This window comes from Malaya genurostris, chromosome 3 (genome assembly GCF_030247185.1).
Source record: "Malaya genurostris strain Urasoe2022 chromosome 3, Malgen_1.1, whole genome shotgun sequence".
Classification (NCBI taxonomy): Eukaryota; Metazoa; Arthropoda; class Insecta; order Diptera; family Culicidae; genus Malaya; species Malaya genurostris.
Window position 1 is genome coordinate 248,283,138 of NC_080572.1, and position 21,432 is coordinate 248,304,569.

General features: G+C 34.0%; 1 protein-coding gene across 4 annotated transcripts in view; it reads left to right on the plus strand.

Annotated features, from left to right (window-relative positions):
* Window positions 1-21,432, plus strand: part of LOC131436117 (terminal nucleotidyltransferase 5C) — a 255,864-nt gene that overhangs the window by 100,719 nt on the left and 133,713 nt on the right. The window contains exon 2 of one of the 4 annotated variants that reach the window (XR_009230583.1): window positions 20,305-21,432. This exon is cut by the window's right edge and continues 815 nt beyond it. The exons of the other annotated variants lie outside the window; for them this stretch is intronic. The gene's annotated coding sequence lies outside the window, so the exon portion shown is untranslated. The remainder of the gene's footprint in view (window positions 1-20,304) is intronic. 4 annotated transcript variants of the gene reach the window in all.

A 21,432-nucleotide genomic window follows, 5' to 3' on the forward strand; every position in this document is an offset into this window, starting at 1 on the left:
TCGTCTCGACCGTAAGCAATTTCCGACTGTGTCGGATGAGATGCGAGCACGAACTGTGATTTTTTTTTGTTCATCAAATCAACAAAATTTAGCGAATTATTGGGACGCGTTCTGAACAAAAGCTATAATGAAAAAAAAGGAGGATGAAGAGGAGAGAAGGAGGCAGATCCATTTACTGTGTGCTTGTAGGGAAGACCGGGGTAAAAATGACTGCTTTTGATTTCGTCTTAAAATGACTGATTTCATTGAAGAAATATGGAAAATGATCAGAAAAAATGTTAAATAAAATGGAATTGCTTTAGAGTTAAGAACAAATCTAAAGTGAATAAAAAACGTTTCATTCATAATTTAATTCACTGTCACGGCTCAGGGAAAAAAAAATCACGTATGTTATTTGGCTAAAACACTCACCGAACATGATTTATTCCAGGGAATATATTATACAACCTAAAAACTCAGGAACAAGAAAATTTTACTTTTGCCGAAAAAATTGACACTTTCGCACTCACCGACTGCTAAGATTCAAATGAGTGGATGGCATGTCAAATAAACTGATTGTAGCTAATGTGCTCGGATCCGCGAAAAGGGCTTAGCCGATAGGATGTTAGATTTAGTGTTCGAATTATTGCGAGTTGCCGTTTTCGCCCCGGTTTCCTCAATTTAGATTCGCTACGTATTGTCACTGTTCTTTCTGACTTTTTGTATTGCGGCGAATCGAAATTCGATGCGTTTAAGATTTTGAACTCTCTTTTGACTTTTGATCCTTGTACAATGTTCTAATTCTACTACATTCCACTTTGACAGATATACATTTCGCCACTTCGGTGATAGAGCACTCAATTCTCAATTCGTATTTTACCAAAAAAGTCTCCATAACTCAAACCAGCCTAAATCCACTGATGCAATGAAACTGCCAGAAACGTCCACTGGAAAGCTTCGTTATCCGTCCAAATGTCGACAGAAAAAATAAATTCAATATTGGATGCGTCAGGGATCCGTTATAAAGCACTTGAACACCTGAACTGCGACCATATTTTCCAGCAATAAACTCTTATCCGATATAGTAGAGAATCGCATGGCACACGCGGCTCATCACGATTCAGAGCTCAATGGGTACCACCTCCCACGCCCACGGTTCGATCCCCCGCAGAATCATCATATTGATTCATCAGCCGGCAAAACACGTGTATTGCCACTTGCGCGGTATGTGCACTGTAATTACCTGAACCTTTCCGGCACGCATCCAGCAGATGCGATTTTATGATGGGATCATCGATTTTCACCCCATCTGTTGTCAATCGTCCGGGAAGAGGAGTGTCCGGTTTTTTGTATTGCTTTGTTTTTAAAAAAGGCTTTGGATTCTTGAATCAGATAAAAAAAATCGTCTGCCCCAAAGTGGTGGTGGGGTTCGAAGTGGAATTCAGCTAAGCTGCGTGAAAGGCAATCGGTTTGCCCTTTTCTACCCTGTTGTTGTGTGTACTTGCAGAGTATGCGGACGTGCTTCGGGTTGGGGTTGTGGAATTGATAGAATTTGAGTTGGTTCTAACTATGATTTAAGTCCATTATTTTCATCAATTTTTCTTTAAAGGCTTTCTCACAGCCAAATATCATTGAGAGCAAAACAATTTAAGTTGACATGATTCTCATTTATCTCAAATGCAAAACGTGATTTGAATACGGAAGTGATCCCTAGCCCCTAAGCTCAGTAAGTCTGCCTCCTTCAGTCTCCTAGAAAATAATTTTTTTCGTCTTCTCAAAGCCTGCCGAATTACCGGCAACTCGTCGTTGAATGAATGAATGACGCCAGCAGTATTATTCAGTGATGTTTCCCTTTTCTCCTACGCTGACCCCGTACTTTACAACTTTCCTTCCTAGTGCCTAATACCATCACACACACTCACAGACCCTCCCACGGAGTACAGAGTACTATGTACCAGTGTAGTACTAAGAGGAGAAAAATCTGGGTCAATACTCATCATGCTCGGGAAGTGCGCCCTGTCGTTAGGCTAGCCTGCAGCAGCCACAAGCCAACAACAGAAGCCAGTCTGGCGGACGTCCAAATCATACGTTGCGCGATGATGCTGGGAGGAGCGGTTCGCAATTGATCGTGGCGGGCAGTCATTTCGGCTGGGAGTGTGAGCGGGGGGTCCGGTGGGTGGAACCAATAGTCATGAACTATACGGATTTCCTTCCTGGGGCGCCTTTGATCATTGAAAATGAAATGATTTGCCACCAGTAGAAGCAGCCGTCGGTGGCGAAGAAATGTTCAAGCTGGAAGTTTCACTTTCAGTTTGGATAAAAAACAGCTGAAAGTGATAGTGGGGAAAATGCTATTTTTTTTAAACTCAAATTTCTTCATAAATTGAATTCAGTCATTGGATGAAACGAGAGTCCGGCGAGATGCTATTGCGAATGACTTCGCAGTGCTGGGAACAGATTTCATTATGGGAAAATGGTGAGCTTCCGTGATACGTCTATTTTGAATGAAAGCTCAATCATTCTGGAAGGATAATTACCAGATAAAGAGGAAGAACTGCTACATTTTTCAAAGTTACTAGCTATGTCTGGCGGAAATTGATCCAAAAGAAAAGATATTCGGTGAAGTGGCCTTCGGTGAAATATACTTCAATGCAATAATTTGCGTCGGTGACGCAATAATGGCGGTTGAAAAATAAGCCAAATTTCTGCGAAATCATCTAGGCAAAATGTCTTCGTTATGACGGAACGGACGAACCCGTTTTTGAAGAAAAACAAAACTTCTTTCCGATAGTTAATAATATTTTCATTATTTTCACTATTTTTAATTTTTTCAATATGTTAACAATTTTTAATATGTTTATTTCTTTAATTTTTGCAATTTTTATTAGATTTACTATTTCTACTATTTTCATCATTTTTACTATATTTATTATTTTACTATTATTATTGTTTTTCACTACTTTCACTATTCTTGCTTTTTTACTGCTTTTATCGGTTTACTATTTTACTTATTCGTAGTATTTGTGCTATTCGTACAATTTTTATCTTGCTTGCTATTTTTACTGTTTTTTGTATTTTTAGTATTCAAACTTTTTTCTCTATTTTTTTTTACTATTTCTATAACTTGAACAATTTTCACTGTTGAATGTTCATTTTTAATTTTTTTACTTCTGTCATTTTTGCTATTTTACCATGTTTACTATTTTAATTATTATTACTGTTGTTTTTACTATTTTTATTATTTTTACTATTTTTACAATTTTTACTATTTCAAATATTGTTACAATTTCCACAATTTTAACTATTTTGACTCTGTGCTCTTTTTATTTTAACTATTCTCATTATTTTCACCATATTCACTATTTTTAATTTCTTCAATGTGTTTACAATTTTTTATTAAATTTATTATATGACTACTAGTCTTTTTTTCACGATTTCTACTATTTTCACAGCTGCAATATTCGAAACTTTCAATTTTTTTTTGTTTCGCAGATTTTACTATTTATACTATTTTTTTTAAGTTTCAAGTATTTGCAGAATTTTCACAATTTTTATTAGATTTAATGTATCTGTTATTTTTATAATTTGTTCTATATTTATTTTTTTTACTATTTTGTTTTGTTTTCACTAGTTTTACTATTCCTACTACTTTTATTATTTATTATTACTTTTTTATTTATTCTTAGTATTTAATCTATTCGTACATTTTTTTTATCTTATTTGTTATTTATTCTATTTTTTTGTGTTTTTATTTTCCTAACTATTTTTTCTATTTTTTATTTTTACTATGTCTACAACTTTTACAATTTTTATTGTTTTTAATGTTTATATTTTAGCATTTTTACTTCTGTTATTTTTACATTTTCACTATTCGCACAATTTGAACTATTTTGACTTTGTGCTATTTTTATTTTCTCTATTTTTATTACTATAACTATGTTTACTTTTTTATGTTTTTCAATATGTTTACAAGTTTTAATTAGTTTTATTGTATGATTACTTTTCTTTTTCTACGATTTCTACTATTTTTACAACTTTTGCAATATTCAGAATTTTAATTATTTTTTATTTTCACAGTTTTTACTATTTATACTATTTTTCTTAATATACTTATTTGTATTTTTGCTGTTGTGGCCATTTTTAATATTTTACTGACGTTAAAATCTTTAAAGTCTCAACTTTTTTTATAATTTTCACTATTTTTATAAGATTCTATCGTTTATATCATTTGTACTATATATATTATTTTTACTATTTAGTTTTATTTTCACTAGTTTTACTATTCTTACTATTTTTACTACTTTTATTATTTTACTCTTTTATTTACTCTTAGTACTTAAGCTATTCGTATATTTTTTAATCTTTTTTTGTTATTTGTGCTGTTTTATCTATTTTTATTTTCCAAACTATTTTTTCCCATTTTTTTATATCTACAACTTTTACAATATTTAATGTTTTTGTTGTTTATATTTTAGCATGTTTAATTCTGTCATTTTTGCAATTTTACTATTTTTAAAATAATAAAAATATATATTTTCTATTAATACTTTCTTAACTAATTTTACTTTTTAATATTTTTATAATTAAAAATTCTCTACTATATTTGATATTTTTACTATTTGAACTATTTTGCAATTGCATTTTCACTGTTTTTATTATTTTTTACTGTTTGAACTATTTTTACAATTCTTACTATTTAACTATTTTTATTATTTTCAACATTTTAATCATTTTAACAATTCTTACTATTTTACTGTTATTATTATTTGTATTATTTTTACTATTTTTTCTATTTCCACTATTTGTGCTATTTTTGCCATTTTTACTATTTTTACTAACTTTGCTATTGTTACTATTTTTACTATTTTCAGTAATTGGAATATTTTTACATTTTTTACTATTTTTGCTATTGTTACTATATATTTTTTTTTACTAACGTTTTACTACTTTTACGATTTTTGCTGTTTTCACTTTTTTTGCTATTTTTTCTCTTTTTACTATTTATACTTTTTTTACTGTTATTGCTATTTTAATTTTTTTAACTATATTTACTTTTTCCATTATCAATCCTTTTTTCATTTTTAATATATATTTACTGTTTTCAAAAATTCTACTATTTTTCTCTTCACCAGTTATAAAATTTTAACCCATATAATTATTTTTGCTAATTTTAATATTTTTGTTACTTTGTTATTTTTCTAGTGCTCATGCTTAATACATATGTGTGTTTTTTCAGTTTGATTGTTTTTTGTATTTTCTTGTCAAATTTCCTAAATATTTCTTCTATTTGTGCATTTTTTTGCTATTTCTACTATATTTTACTTTTTTAATGTTGCTACACTTGTTGGAGTTCCAACTATTTCAACAATTTTGGATATTTTTACTGTTTCTATTATTTTCACAATTATTATTATTTATGCTAATTTAACGTTTTTAGTATTTTTGATATTTTCAATTCTTTTACTATTTTTCCTGATTTTACTCTCCTTAATATTTTATTATTTTTGATAGTTTTACTAGATTTGTTCTTTTCGCTAGTCATAAATTTTTTGGTATTATTATTTCATTTTGATATGTTTACTATTTTCACTATTTTTACAAGTTTTGCAATTTTTGCTATTTCTACTATTTTTAGAATTTCAACTATTTTTACTCTCATTTTTATTTCTGATAATATTACTATTTTCAATGTTTTTTTTTTTTTTTTTTTTTTTGTTTCGATTATAGAGGCTTTACCATTAATGTCATTCGCCTCTTCGGGCCAGAAAAACTTTCTGACCCTATTTGCGGGGTTGGGAATCGAACCCAGGCGGGCTGCATGAAAGGCATCGACTTACCCATCACGCTATACCCTTTCCCCTCAATGTTTTTTTTCTATTCTAACTATTTTTACTTTGTTTAATATTTTTATATTGTCACTTTTATTAGTATTCCTCATATGTTTTCACTTTTGGTACAATTTTACCAGTTTTACCATTTTTGTTTTTTACTCTTTCTGTATCTATCATTTTAATTATGTACATCATTTGTTATTAATTTTTCTAATTTTAATTTTTGTTTTTTACGCTTTCCACTATTTTTGCAATTATTGCAATTTTCAGAATTTTCCAAAATTTTACTATTTCTACCATTTTTACAATTTATACTATATCTCCCAATATACCTATCGGTATTTTTTTCTCATTGTGCTCTTTTTACTATACTTACCATTTTTACTATTTTACTGTTGTTTCTATCTTTGCAGTTTCAACCGTTGCTATAATTTTCATAATCATACCTAGTTTTACTATTTCTATATTTATTACTTTCCCTATTTTTATAATGTTCACTTCTTTTGCTTTTCTTGTTTATTTTACTACCTCTACTACTTCTACTATTTTTTTTTATTATTTTCAATATTTATGCTATTCGTATTGTTTTTATCTGTTTTTGCTATTATTATTATAGTAACTTTTTAACTTTTTCTAAACTTTTCACTATCTGTATAATTTTTACTTTTATTACTTTTTTGCTGTTTCTATTCGAACTATTTTTATTGTTTTTTTTTTACACATTTAACTCCACTATTTTTCCTTTTATTTATTTTTTATTATTTCTACAATTTTTACTATTGTTATTATGTTTACTATTTCCACTATTTTCACTAGTCTTACTCTTTTCACTATTTAATTCTGAAACAGAGATAGTTTTCTTATTGCAGAGATGAAAATAATGTTACAAATTATTTAAATTTTAGTACTCAAAAAAGTACGATTAAAATACTTATTTTCGAAACTTATGGGAAACCAACCTGAATTGAGATATGCATAGTCCAACTCAACAACCGTAGAAGCTACGCAACAAATTCTAAAAATATTTCACCAAAACAAATCAAAATAACTCGACTAACATCGGCTCTGGTATTATCTACCGGTAAGAGAGGTGTAAAAATAGCGTGACCTTGGCACTTGGCTCCAGTCGGGGCGCACGTATAAACAATGCACGGCGTGTGAGGGCCTGAGTTTTTTTTTGGGGGTCAAATTTCGTACACAGAAACGAAAACAATTTCGCATTCAACCGTTGAGAGAAAAAAAGGCATAAATTTGAATGACAAAGACTCGCATTTGTTGACCAGTTCGATAATCGCGACGCAACGATGCGGTCAATTTTGGCCGACTGTCAATAATCTAATACTTGGGGGGTCGGTCGGTCGCCAGTCGAGAGGTGGTAGAGGTGGCTTGTGAACGCAGTGCATCCAACCGTCGGCTCTCGACAGGCTATTTTCAGTAGAGTAGAGTGCGGTCACCACCAGCCGAAGTGCTTATCTGTATAATTTTGTGTTTGTGACATGTTTGTGCGGTTTGCGTTTCGCCATCCTTGGGAAAGTGCTGATGGTATTTCCGCTTGGTGAAAGGTATATTTTTGGCCCAGAAACTACAGCTTGAGATGGTTGGTTGCCTTTCAAATTACTTCTCAGCGATGGTTGTTTGTTTTATCAGTAGCTATTGTAGATAACAATAGGAAAAAATTAAATAGAGAAATGTAACATAAAAAAAGAATTGAAAAGAAGAACATGTTTTGTTGAATCAACGAGGTGGCATTAGCATTTCAAAATAAACTGGCTATGCACTGATGATTCTAAGATGAAACAAACAAATAAATAAATAAAAAAAGAACAAGATATTTGACGTATTCTGGTTTAGAAGAAAACCAACGAAAATTCATCATAAAATTCCGTACACCACCCCAACTGACTAAACGGCGATTCTAAAACAATCGACTGACGTAATCAGTTATCAACCCCCCCGCGAACAAGCAGACGAAAACCGACAAGTCATCTTACATTCTTTTGCCATTGGTCGAACAGGAACAGAGCGCTTTTGGCAGTATTAAAACAGTGTTTGTAACTTGAGCAAATTGATTTCATCATCGGTAAACGAGGTTGACGGAAGACAAGGATCGAAAACAAGAACCGCCAATTAGCCAATCGTCCGATTCACTGCAATTTCCCATTTGTGAAATTTCTTTAGCATTGTGCCTTCCGTCGTATGTCAATTCAAACTTTCACAGACACCTACGCCCACGCCCACACACGACGACGAACAACATCGGTTGATTGATATCGATAGACATTTCGGTTACGCTGAATTGATGAACGAGATAAGCAATATTAGACGAGCATCGAAATTTGCTACAAAATTCTCGAATCGCCTGTTCGGTTATCGAAGTTTGCTTAACCCAAAACCGCGCTGGGTTGTTTGATGTCAGCAATTCATCAGACGGTGAGTGAAGGATCGAATCAACTCTGTAATGAATAAAAGATTATTCTAGAAGACATTTTCGATCAGTTACCGAATTTAGACTTGTTCGGTTTTCGATCTGTACGGTTAAATAAATTTGCTCAACCAATCGTTAAAAAAATCGAATGAATAATGAATAATTTCAAACCAAATCAATTCGTTCACGTCTTCCTCGAATCGATTCTGGAATCTTAGTTTTTTATGTTGAAATGCTAGGGGACTTATCAGTTCAACGTAAATTGTTATGAACTGACGAGACGTAGACGAAACGTTTCGCAAGATCATATATCTATGTTGTATTGTCAACGTACATTGTGAAAATGTACTTATACCTAGAAATCAAATGAAGGTACTGGATTTATTTGAATTTATTTTACATAGAAGAATTGAAAATACATAATAGTGAGCAGAGAATCGACCGGAGGGAGTAGAGAGCAGGGAGTCGAGAGTCGCGAGTAGAGAGTAGATAGTAGAGAGTAGAGAGTAGAGAGTAGAGAGTAGAGAGTAGAGAGTAGAGAGTAGAGAGTAGAGAGTAGAGAGTAGAGAGTAGAGAGTAGAGAGTAGAGAGTAGAGAGTCGAGAGTAGAGAGTAGAGAGTAGAGAGTCGAGAGTAGAGAGTAGAGAGTAGAGAGTAGAGAGTAAAGAATAGATAGTAGAGAATAGAGAGTAAAGAGTAGAGAGTAGAGAGTAGAAAGTAGAGAGTAGAGAGTAGAGAGTAGAAAGTAGAGAGTAGAGAGTAGAGAGTAGAGAGTAGAGAGTAGAGAGTAGAGAGTAGAGAGCAGAGAGCAGAGAGTAGTGAGTAGTGAGTAGAGAGTAGAGAGTAGAAAGTAGAAAGTAGATAATATATAATAGATAATAGATAACAGAGAATAGATAATAGAGACTAAAGAACAGAGAATAGGGAATAGAGAATAGAGATTAGAGAGTAGAGAGCAGAGAGTAAAAAGTAGAAAGATGAGAGTAGAAAGTAAAGAAAAGAGAGTAAAATGTCTAGAGTATGAAGTAGTAAGTTGGAAATAGAGTAGGATTCCAGTATCTCTGAATCCTAAAACTCTTGAGCTCCAGAATCTCTGAATTTCAGGATTCCTCTCCAAGCACTTCAAGCACCAAAAAGTCCAATAATCCAACTATCCAAGAACCCAAGAATCCAAGAATCCAAGAATCCAAGAATCCAAGAATCCAAGAATCCAAGAATCCAAGAATCCAAGAATCCAAGAATCCAAGAATCCAAGAATCCAAGAATCCAAGAATCCAAGAATCCAAGAATCCAAGAATCCAAGAATCCAAGAATCCAAGAATCCAAGAATCCAAGAATCCAAGAATCCAAGAATCCAAGAATCCAAGAATCCAAGAATCCAAGAATCCAAGAATCCAAGAATCCAAGAATCCAAGAATCCAAGAATCCAAGAATCCAAGAATCCAAGAATCCAAGAATCCAAGAATCCAAGAATCCAAGAATCCAAGAATCCAAGAATCCAAGAATCCAAGAATCCAAGAATCCAAGAATCCAAGAATCCAAGAATCCAAGAATCCAAGAATCCAAGAATCCAAGAATCCAAGAATCCAAGAATCCAAGAATCTAAGAATCCAAGAATCCAAGAATCCAAGAATGATAGAGCAAGAAGGTGAAGATAATGTTCGGAAAAGTGAGACGTCCAAGAATCCAAGAATTCAAGAATCCAAGAATCCAAGAATCCAAGAATCCAAGAATTCAAAAATCCAAGAATCCAAGAATCCAAGAATCCAAGAATCCAAGAATCCAAGAATCCAAGAATCCAAGAATCCAAGAATCCAAGAATCCAAGAATCCAAGAATCCAAGAATCCAAGAATTCAAGAATTCAAGAATCCAAGAATCCAAGAATCCAAGAATCCAAGAATCCAAGAATCCAAGAATCCAAGAATCCAAGAATCCAAGAATCCAAGAATCCAAGAATCCAAGAATCCAAGATCCAAGAATCCAAGAATCCAAGAATCCAAGAATCCAAGAATCCAAGAATCCAAGAATCCAAGAATCCAAGAATCCAAGAATTCAAGAATCCAAGAATCCAAGAATCCAAGAATCCAAGAATCCAAGAATCCAAGAATCCAAGAATCCAAGAATCCAAGAATCCAAGAATCCAAGAATCCAAGAATCCAAGAATCCAAGAATCCAAGAATCCAAGAATCCAAGAATCCAAGAATCCAAGAATCCAAGAATCCAAGAATCCAAGAATCCAAGAATCCAAGAATCCAAGAATCCAAGAATCCAAGAATCCAAGAATCCAAGAATCCAAGAATCCAAGAATCCAAGAATCCAAGAATCCAAGAATCCAAGAATCCAAGAATCCAAGAATCCAAGAATCCAAGAATCCAAGAATCCAAGAATCCAAGAATCCAAGAATTCAAGAATCCAAGAATCCAAGAATTCAAAAATCCAAGAATTCAAAAATCCAAGAATCCAAGAATCCAAGAATCCAAGAATCCAAGAATCCAAGAATCCAAGAATCCAAGAATCCAAGAATCCAAGAATCCAAGAATCCAAGAATCAAAGAATCCAAGAATCCTAGAATCAAAGAATCCAAGAATCCAAGAATCCAAGAATCCAAGAATCCAAGAATCCAAGAATCCAAGAATCCAAGAATCCAAGAATCCAAGAATCCAAGAATCCAAGAATCCAAGAATCCAAGAATCCAAGAATCCAAGAATCCAAGAATCCAAGAATCCAAGAATCCAAGAATCCAAGAATCCAAGAATCCAAGAATCCAAGAATCCAAGAATCCAAGAATCCAAGAATCCAAGAATCCAAGAATCCAAGAATCCAAGAATCCAGGAATCCAAGAATCCAAGAATCCAAGAATCCAAGAATCCAAGAATCCAAGAATCCAAGAATCCAAGAATCCAAGAATCCAGGAATCCAAGAATCCAAGAATCCAAGAATCCAAGAATCCAAGAATCCAAGAATCCAAGAATCCAAGAATCCAAGAATCCAAGAATCCAAGAATCCAAGAATCCAAGAATCCAAGAATCCAAGAATCCAAGAATCCAAGAATCCAAGAATCCAAGAATCCAAGAATCCAAGAATCCAAGAATCCAAGAATCCAAGAATCCAAGAATCCAAGAATCCAAGAATCCAAGAATCCAAGAATCCAAGAATCCAAGAATCCAAGAATCCAAGAATCCAAGAATCCAAGAATCCAAGAATCCAAGAATCCAAGAATCCAAGAATCCAAGAATCCAAGAATCCAAGAATCCAAGAATCCAAGAATCCAAGAATTCAAGAATTCAAGAATTCAAGAATCCAAGAATCCAAAAATCCAAGAATCCCAGAATTCAAGAATTCAAGAATCCTAGCATCTCAGAATCCCAGAATCCCAGAAAAATCCTAAAACTCTTGAGCTCCAGAATCTCTGAATTTTAGGATTACTCTGAATCTCAGAAAAGCAAAATTTCAGATTTCAAGAATCCAAGGATTTAAGACTCAAAGACACCAAGCACCAAAAAGTCCAATAATCCAACTATCCAAAAATCCAAGAATCCAAAAATCCAAGGATCTCAGAATTCAAGAATTCAAGAATCCAATAATCCCAGAATCCTAGAATCCCAGAATACCAGAATCTTAGAATCCCAGAATCCCAGAAACCCAGAATCCCAGAATCCCAGAATCCCAGAATCCCAGAATCCCAGAATCCCAGAATCCTAGAATCCCAGAATCCCAGAATCCCAGAATCACAGAATCACAGAATCACAGAACACCAGAACTTCAGAACCCAAAAACCCCAGAACTCCAGAACCTTAGAACCCCAGAACCCCAGAACCCCAGCGTACAATCCCAAAGTCCCGGAATTCCGGAATCCCAGAATCCCACAATCCAAGAATCCCTGGATCTCAGTATCCAAAAATCCAAGAAATCGTCAATTCAAGTATCCAAGAAACTAAGGAACCAGTAATTTAAAAAACATTGAAATCAAGGATCCTAGAATCCAAGAACCAAAAAAAAAAACAAGAAACCAACAAATTAAGAAACCAAGAATCCTAGAAACCAAAACAAACAAACAAAAAAAAACAAAATATCCAAGAAATAAACAAACTAAGAATCCCTGAATCTAAGAATCCAAGAATCCAATAAATTTAAGAATTCAGGATTTCGACAATCCAAGACTGCAAGTAATATTTTGCATGACAATATTAGTTATAATCCTTTATCCTGTAGTTCTGGAACGGATCTTGGAGCTGTTAAACATATTTCGATCAATATTTAACATGCTTTCAAAAATACAAATACTCTAGAATTCGTGAACCGTTTAGGCTAAGAATCCGAAAAATATAAATTTATGTTGAAATTTGTCCCGTACCTTTTAACCCAATATTAAAATATTAAAATATGCAAATAGGAAATAAATACAAAAGTGTATAAACAAATATATGAATATGTTAACAAACACTTGAGATAATAATTAAAAATACGATTAAATTAATACAAAAGTTTCAAGCAAATAATATGGTTAATAATGAAGTAAATTAGTATGTTGGTATGAAAATTAATAAATAAATAAATAAATAAATAAATAAATAAATAAATAAATAAATAATATAATATAAAGGCATAAAGATATTTTCATTCATACATCATCAATTAATCTCCGTTTGTTGAAAGATCAGCTTTTAGAGTAATTGTAGGAATTGTATAATTTTACTGTATGATTTTTTGAAACTATTTATTGTATTTTTTTGTTTATCGTTACGTTTCGTTTTCGACTCACCAGTGCATAGCAGTTCATGTTGAACTGCTACGCCACTCAACAGTTCAACTTAAACCGCTAAGCAGACGTAAAGTTCTCTCTATTGGAGAAATTGTTTCGAAGCATAGAGTCTTTTCTGATGACATTTGTTGTGGTTTCGGACGTAAATTAACCGTAGTGATCAAGGTAGAGCAAGAATGTGGAGATAATGTGCGGAAAAGTGAGAAGTGACAAGGGTCATTTAGGTTAGCAAAAGGCTTCTGGTAGTTAAATTTTTACCTTCTACCAGAGTAGTCTAACTTAGGCATCTGATCACTGCAAATCGTCCGAGTCTCTGATCTGTCAGAAAGTAAGGGCTACTACACAATGTGTTTCATTGTGCTGGAATGAAACCAGTTGGTCATTTCCATCTAGTAGTCATCTAGAATTATAAATATCGGATGAATTGAATCCTTTTTAAAGCATGATGCACAATTTTGTCGTGGATCTAATTAATTTGGAATTGGATATTTTTTGTTCACGTTTATGTCAAGCGTTCCGTTCTATTTTACGATATCCGTAATTTTATGACATATATAAAAATTCTTGATCTACTAAATTTGACATTCGTGAGTATTGCATAACAAATTCAATTTTATTGAATAGTAAAGGCGTCAAAAAGGCGTGACCGTAACGGAAATACGGGTATTTCTAATCTAGGCAGCTTGTTGTTAACACGTCTCATCAACCGCATCCAAGGACTCTGGTTTCTAATTTTTATAAAATAGTTCCAATCAAAACAAAATCAAATCGTCATTAGAGTGAGTAACTTGACAGTAGCAACAACGACAACTACAATACCGCAACAAAAAAAAAACCTATTCATCCATGTCACTTCTCGTCATTCGACAGACGAAACGATTCCGCATCGTCATCGTCGGTCCGTCGTCACCCGTGCTCGGCACTGGCTGGTTTTCGGGACGGTTCGCGCGCCACTGCATTGTCACATTCTTTCGCAAGTAACGAGCGCAGCTTGGAACTACGCTAAGTGCAACAATTACACAACTGGTGACATAGCTGCAGTCGTCGAAACGTGACAAATTGCGACTTTGTGAGTTTGATTTTGACTCGGTCACAGTTAAACGGTGGTTCTTTTTTTCGTCAAATTTTGATCGAATTTAACCCAACTCGTGTGAGTGGATATGCAACAAGACCATTGGAAAGGTGGTAAACGGAAAAATGAAACCGCATCGAAATTTGTTATTATTTGGTTGGTTTTATTACAGAAACTGTACGCACTGTGACCATCAAAATCGAAAATTTGAAATGATAGTCACATCACAAAACTAAATTTTAGTGTGTCGCACACGTGAGGAAATTTTGAACGACAGCTGCGTTAGTAAGGTGTCATGATCCATTCTAATTAATTGTCCCGTGAAACACTTTATGAAATCAACTTGATAATTGTTCGTTATGAAAAGCACTTCATGTTTCATAGATTTGAACTTTCGTAATAATCGAAAATTTCAGTTGCAAGTCAACTATTGATAAAACCCCTTATGAAAGGACTGATTGCTGACTCGGTTCAACTAAACTAGCCGCCGTCCGTCGAGGCAATGCATGGTACAAAATCCGAGAATGACGTTCGGTGTTGTGATATCACACCTATAGGCACTGCACACTAGGAAAAGTTGAACCTCGGACAGCACCGGGGAGAGGTTACTCCGGGTTGCTCCGGGACTCTGAGTTGGCCTCGTGGTTGCTCGCATTCTACCGCTTTTTTGCGCTCACCGAACAACCGCGCACGAATTATAGCGGACCGGGCCAAAAGTTCAATGATCGATTTCGAGTCGACGGCGATTGCAAATGATGGTGGTTGCAGTGAGCGCAAATTGTCCGATTTGCGGCAACAATCGGAGAAAAAATAACCGGCGTCAGCAAGTGCATAGAATTGTACTTTCCGTGGTAGTTCTACGCCGGTTAATGGACGGTAATGGACGATAATGGTTTCTGGAACGTCGGGCCGGACCAGTTTGGGGGGAAAACTTTTCATTTGTTTGCTGATTTACTCTCGGTTCTGTTGTTCGGTGGAAAGCAAGACTTCTGGGGAGCAGTAATTTGTTGTTGATTTCCGGGAAATGTTTCAATGTAATGCTATATTCAGACTATGGCTTAAAGTCATTTTAAATAAATTTCAAGATATTATTTTTTCACTTCGAATGTGCCGCATTCCTTTAGCAGGAAGTTGTTCTGTCGAACAAGGCATAGTTGAGAAAAAAAGATCAAAACGCGACTGTGCTCAATAATGTCATAGAAATTTTAAAATAATATTTTCAAAATAGGTATTTCTTATGTAAAAATACTAATAGAATCGATTAATAATAGAATATTCGGAAAACTCACGATCATGTCCGTTTTGCCCGTTAAATGACGCTATTTCTCACATCACATTTCATTTTATACCTGCTACTGGCAGCGGTGTACGGACAGCCCCTTTGCCAAAATTCCTTTTCCTGTTCGCAGAACGGGAAACAGTGAGACGACAGGTCCTCGATGTTGCTCTCGTGTGTCTTGTTTCGGGAACAGCTGTTCAACAAATGGTAGGAAAAATGAACCACTCAACTATTATATGGATGCTCTTGTATAGATGCAGACATCTCGCGTTCTGATTGGCTGGTGCTGTCATGGGTTAAATCAAGCAGGTTTTTCAATAGTTTACTATTGAAAAACTTCAATTTTGTTGCAATACTCGTTCAAGTTGAAAATGTTTGATTCTATTGGTAGTTAGATTATATAAATCCTTCTACAGATCACTGAGCTATGAGCTTTCAAAATACGAGAAAGACAAACGCGCCTTGTGAATTATCCTCTTTGGTACTCGTTTATACCAAACATTTCAGAAAAGTTTAAATTTGAACTATTTAAGATTATGTCACACAACTGAAAATTTTATCATCAAATTGTGATCATATTTCCGATGGCATGTAACAAGAATTATGTTGATTCATTAGATACAACAGGAGATATTCACGATCAAAAACTTATCACTCTCTCAGAGGGTAAATTTTGAAAAGGCGCTCCATAGTAAAGTAAGTCGTATTCACGACAAAAGGAAAAAGATTCGTTGGTTGAATTTTCTTCGGATAATCGACGTAATTTAGTCTATGCCGATTATTGATAAGGAGAAATATGATAAGACATTGTTAATATAATAAAATATTTTCAAGGAACTATCTCACCAACTTGTTTCCCATTCGCATTGCTGTGAATAAAACATAGTGGGGGCGAGATGACACGCCATTACTGAAAAAGACTAAAACATTCTCGGTTGGGTTGGATGCGGGTTATTTTTTATTTGTGTGTCTGTCTTGCTGTCTTGTTCTACACACCTAGAAAAAATCGTGTAAATTTACTTCTTTCGAGACCGACATATATCAGCGTAAAAAAAAACGCAATTTTATAGTAAATATGACTTATATTTAATTCATTCTGACATACTTTTAAGTGCTAAAACATGTAAATTTACACGTTTGTTTGAAAAACGTGCGTATATTTATATAATTCTTGTAAAATTCAGTCGTTTCACGGACGTTCTATGAATTGTGTCATGAGTAGATTTGCGTTACCTGTAAATTTAATTTTATCTGTGTACTTTGAATCTCAATCTTTGAATCTTAGCAACACCCATTAATCGATATGTATTTGTTTCTATCGATCGCTCGGTAAAAATATATATGATATTATAAAATTTTCATTCATTTCATTCGATAAGATTTCCTGTTCGTGTATTAACTATTTTCCGCTCAAGCACTGAGTAGGACAGTGTATTTATAATCGCTCTTTGCGGTTTGATTTTCCGTAACAATCTGCTTCTAGTAGGAAAGGGTAGACTATCATACAACCTTCATAGGGTCTGTCACTGACGATATCCAGCCAGTGACTGGCACCATTAGAGAAGATGACAAGCGATTATAACTACACTCTCCTACTCAGTACTTGAGTGGAAAATAGGTATAGAGCGAGAAGACTAGTGTTTGATGAGCAGAGAAGATGTTTGGATGTATGGTGCCGGTCGTGAGACGGCTAGGATGTAGACGATGTTCGATGTACGATTTATCATGCCTAGTCGTGTTTTCGAGCTATGTCTATCGCAAGGCTTAGAGTGGCGAAATGGTAGCGTGTATGCACGGAATGCATAAGAACGCAGGTTCGACTCCTGTCTCTGAGCGTATCTTTTTCCAAAAAATCATCTTTTCTGTAAGTTTTTCGTTCATTTGACTTCTCTAATGTATACTTATCAAAGTTTTAAACATGCCACTAGATATATTTTTTTTTCTTCACTTCTCGCCTTCGACTAATCAGCCTGCTTTAGGAAGCAATATTACTTTTGATTAGAGATCTGACTGGCCACATGATAATGGTTTTCATATTAAAACAACTGCACTACTCCCATTCTAAACCAAACAAGCTCATGAAACTGGAAAACAGTCGATGAAAAGGCATCCAACAATAAAATCTCATTTTAGAATTAAAAATATTATTTACTATTATAAAGTTTGGAACAAAAGTGAACTGCACAGAAATCCTACTTCCCATTTAAATTCATTAAAAATAAAAAAACTTCTTGCTCACATGCATATGGCTATTTCGCATATCTTTCTACTCGTGAATGGATAAAAAATGTACATTCGTCGTTTTTTCATGTCACGCCGTCGATGTTGCGTTTTCTCACGACGAAGCTTTTCTTACACTGATTCAAGTAGGTAACGAATTCTGGTAGTTCCGATCGAATTCAATTGTTAGTGCTGTTTTAGTTTAAGTCCCAAAGGGTTTGAAAATATGACAGGAAATTCTAGGGTTTAAGTATTGAAATTTTATCAGGTGCGAAATTTGGTTGAATGGCGACTACATTTTGAAATAGACCTTATGAAAACAAAGGTTAGGTTACACAGCATATGCATGAAATGACACACAGCATATGCATGAAATGACGATTTATTAAAAAAAATAAGCCCACTTAGACAAAACCATGCGCATCTCCTACGCATCAAATGTCTACCAGTAATTACATTCCTAGTTAAATGTATGTACTCCTAACAATGTTCGATTAATATGGTATGATCAGTATTCAAGTATGGCGTCTTCAGCATAAGATATTACGTCACAATTATTTTATAATATTTTCGGTATATCAAGGAAAGTCGGAAAAAGCAACTCTCTTCATTTGATGATTTTTTTAAATTGAAACCCTAGAAAATTCGTAACATCGGACCACATTCTATAAATTCATCAATTATATGAATTGTCCCTTTCGAGGAATTCATCAATTCTATGAATTGGCCCTTTCGGAGAATTGCTTGATTCGGTTAAATGACGCATTTTGAAAATTAGATTGTTGCGATGAATTGACCTGTTCGGAGGATTGGCCAATTCGGTGAATCGAATCATTTGACGGATTTAACGAATTGACCGTTTCAGCACGGAACGACCGAAATTAGCTCAGCGCATAATTCGTATTACTGTTTTTGAATTAGTTGATTTTAACAACAAAATTTCCAAAATAACTATAAAATTAGTTAAAATTTAGAATTTACTGTGCTGAAAAAAACTCTTATTTTTAGAGAAAGTGTTTAGTTGGTGAATATTCTGGACACAAACCAGCAATATTTCAATCCAATACGAAATTCTCATTGACAACTAATTTCGTTATTAAAATCAGAAACTTTGATTCTATTTATCTATCACCGTCATTACTGAAGGACAGCAGTGTCAAAGCAAAACAATCCATTAAAAAGCTAAAAGGGACAGTCTTGTTGAAACTGCTCGCAAATTGTTTAGATGTTTTTCGCATGTGTTACGATATATCCCTATATAATTTTCTAAACCGATATGTAAAAATGACGTAAACTGTTAGTGGAAAGTGTATTTATTCAGAATTTGTGCGCAGTTAAAGCGATTGTGGGTAATAATGTTTTTACGCGAAACAGTGAAGTGAGTTTCGAATGTTGCACTCTAATTGTACACGTCAAATGATGTTTTTTTGTATCTTCTCATTCCGGGCTACGCCGTCCGGTGTACTACTTGTATTCGGTTTTTGTTTTCCGAGTGCTCAAAGTTTTCAGTGAGAGAGTCCATTTCGCGAAATCGAATGAAGAAAACAGCGATTTAGAAGTAAAATTTTCAAAAAGAAGTTTATGTTTCGCTTATGTCTTTTTCTCCAATACAACATCGTATTTATACCTGCCAATATAGAAAAGACTACCGCGACTGAAATATTTTTCGGTAGTAGTGTGCCATCTAGTGGCTAGTAGTCATTACGGTGTTAACGAGCGCCATATAGCTGCTAATTGCAGAAACCAATTCAACCATTTATGTTGGTTGAAAATAACGTTTTATTTCTCCAATTCAACTAAAAAATTAGTTGAATGGATATGAAGCGTGCCTTAGCTAAGAAATGACAGTACGTTTAATTGGTGAATTCAACTAAAAAAATAGCCATTTCAACAAATATTTTATTATTATTAAGAGAATTAGAATTAAAAAATCTAAATTAGCAAAAGTAAGATTTTTTTAGTTGTCTCGAAAAATAACTAACTACAATCAGAAAATCAACTAATTTTTTCGCCAAAATGCTAATTTCGGTCTTTCCGTGAGTGAATCAACTTATGCAGTGATTTAACTCATTCGAAGAATTGCTACATTCGGAGACTAGACTTATCAGCAAAGTCGACTCGTTCAGAGAATTTATTCTTTCGGTGAATTGACACATTCGATGAATTGAAGCATTCGGAGAATCGGTCAATTCTAGCAATTGAATCATTCGTAGAATTGACTAATCATCATCGTAGAATCATTCCGTTCATGAATTTATTTGAAGAGTTTGTTTACTTCGGTGAAATGACTCGTTAAGAGAATTGTACAATTCAATGCGTTGACTTATTTTGCGAATTTACCAATTCAGTGAATTGATTGGTTTCGAAAACTGACTTATTCGGAGACTTCATTCGTGAATGACTGGTTGGGAGAATTGAGCCGTTCAGAGCCTGGACTATTTCGCTAAATCGACTTTTTCAGTGAACTGACCCATTCTGTGAAATGATACACTCGGAGGTTCGACCCATTCCACGAATCGGTTCATTTGGTGAATTAATTCGTTCGGAGAACTGACCTATTTTGATAACCTACGCCTTCGATGAAACAATTTAATCAGCAAAACGACCTTGTTAAAAAAATTCCGATTCAGAATTTAATAGAAATTGAAAAATTTGTTATTTATTTTGAAAGATTACATAAAGAATGATTCTAGTAGATTTTATACTTAAAAAGTATTTCTTCTTCTCTCGTTTCAGGTAATACAATGTTCTGGAAGGCGATATAAAAACTAACTGCCGCATTAATCGGCAATTTGTATCAGATTCAGTGGTTGGCGGGTAACTAAATAAATAGAATTTGTCTTGTTACAAATTTTGTCCGCGTAAAAAAAACCGCGTAATTTTAGAAACCCGCTTGAAAAAATCGCGGCAATCCGTGCAAGAAAGCCGCGAAACTACAGCTAATAATTTTTGTTGTCAAATGTATTCAAAATTTCATGAAACTACGGGTTTTATTTCGACAGAAATTTGTTTGAAAAAAATCGTCTTTGGGACATAGAAAAAAAATTTGATGATGCCAAATGTCTGAGAAAGGCATGAAACGTCGAGATCTGATGTTATCTCAAAAATATTTGTCAGAGTGTCAACTCTCTGACACACTGACAAATATCTTTTGAGACCCCGAATATTTTTTGAGACACCCGATTTAAACAAAAATGAAGATAACATCTGATCTCGACGTTTCATGCATTTCTTAGACATAACAAGGAAACCGCATTACTTAAAAAACTCGCATTGGAAAAAACTGCGTGAAAAAGACAGAATTAACCTGTTAATTAACGGGGAAGAACACTGCTCAAAGTTACATTTCTTGTTTTAATTTAAAAATTTTTCATGTGATATAAACTGTACACAACTTGAAAAATTCTTGTGATTTTACATCTTATAAGAAGATGCACATAACTGGAGCGTCGTATTTCAAACAAATTTACCTACAAGAACATGTAAAATTGTGTGATTTGAAAAATACATGCCTTGAAATCAAATGAAATTTAAAAACAAAAGATCGATACCAACTGCGCGACTTGAACCGAGAAATATTAGATCACAAAGCACGCCAGTTAATCCACCGAGCCACAGAAGCACATTTTTTTTGCTGGTAAATGGTTCATATAAATTTATACAGTCACACTTGTTGGTCGAGTTCAAATTATACCCGGAGCCTGTAAAATTCTGTACGAGTGGAATATTGCGTTATTTGAAAAGTAGTGAGTAGTTATGAATTGTATCTTTGGTAGAATTGTGTCACCTGTAATATTCATATTTTGCTGTATAGTTTTTGCTGTATAGTTTTTGCTGCGGAATAAATAAACGAATTGCGATGGG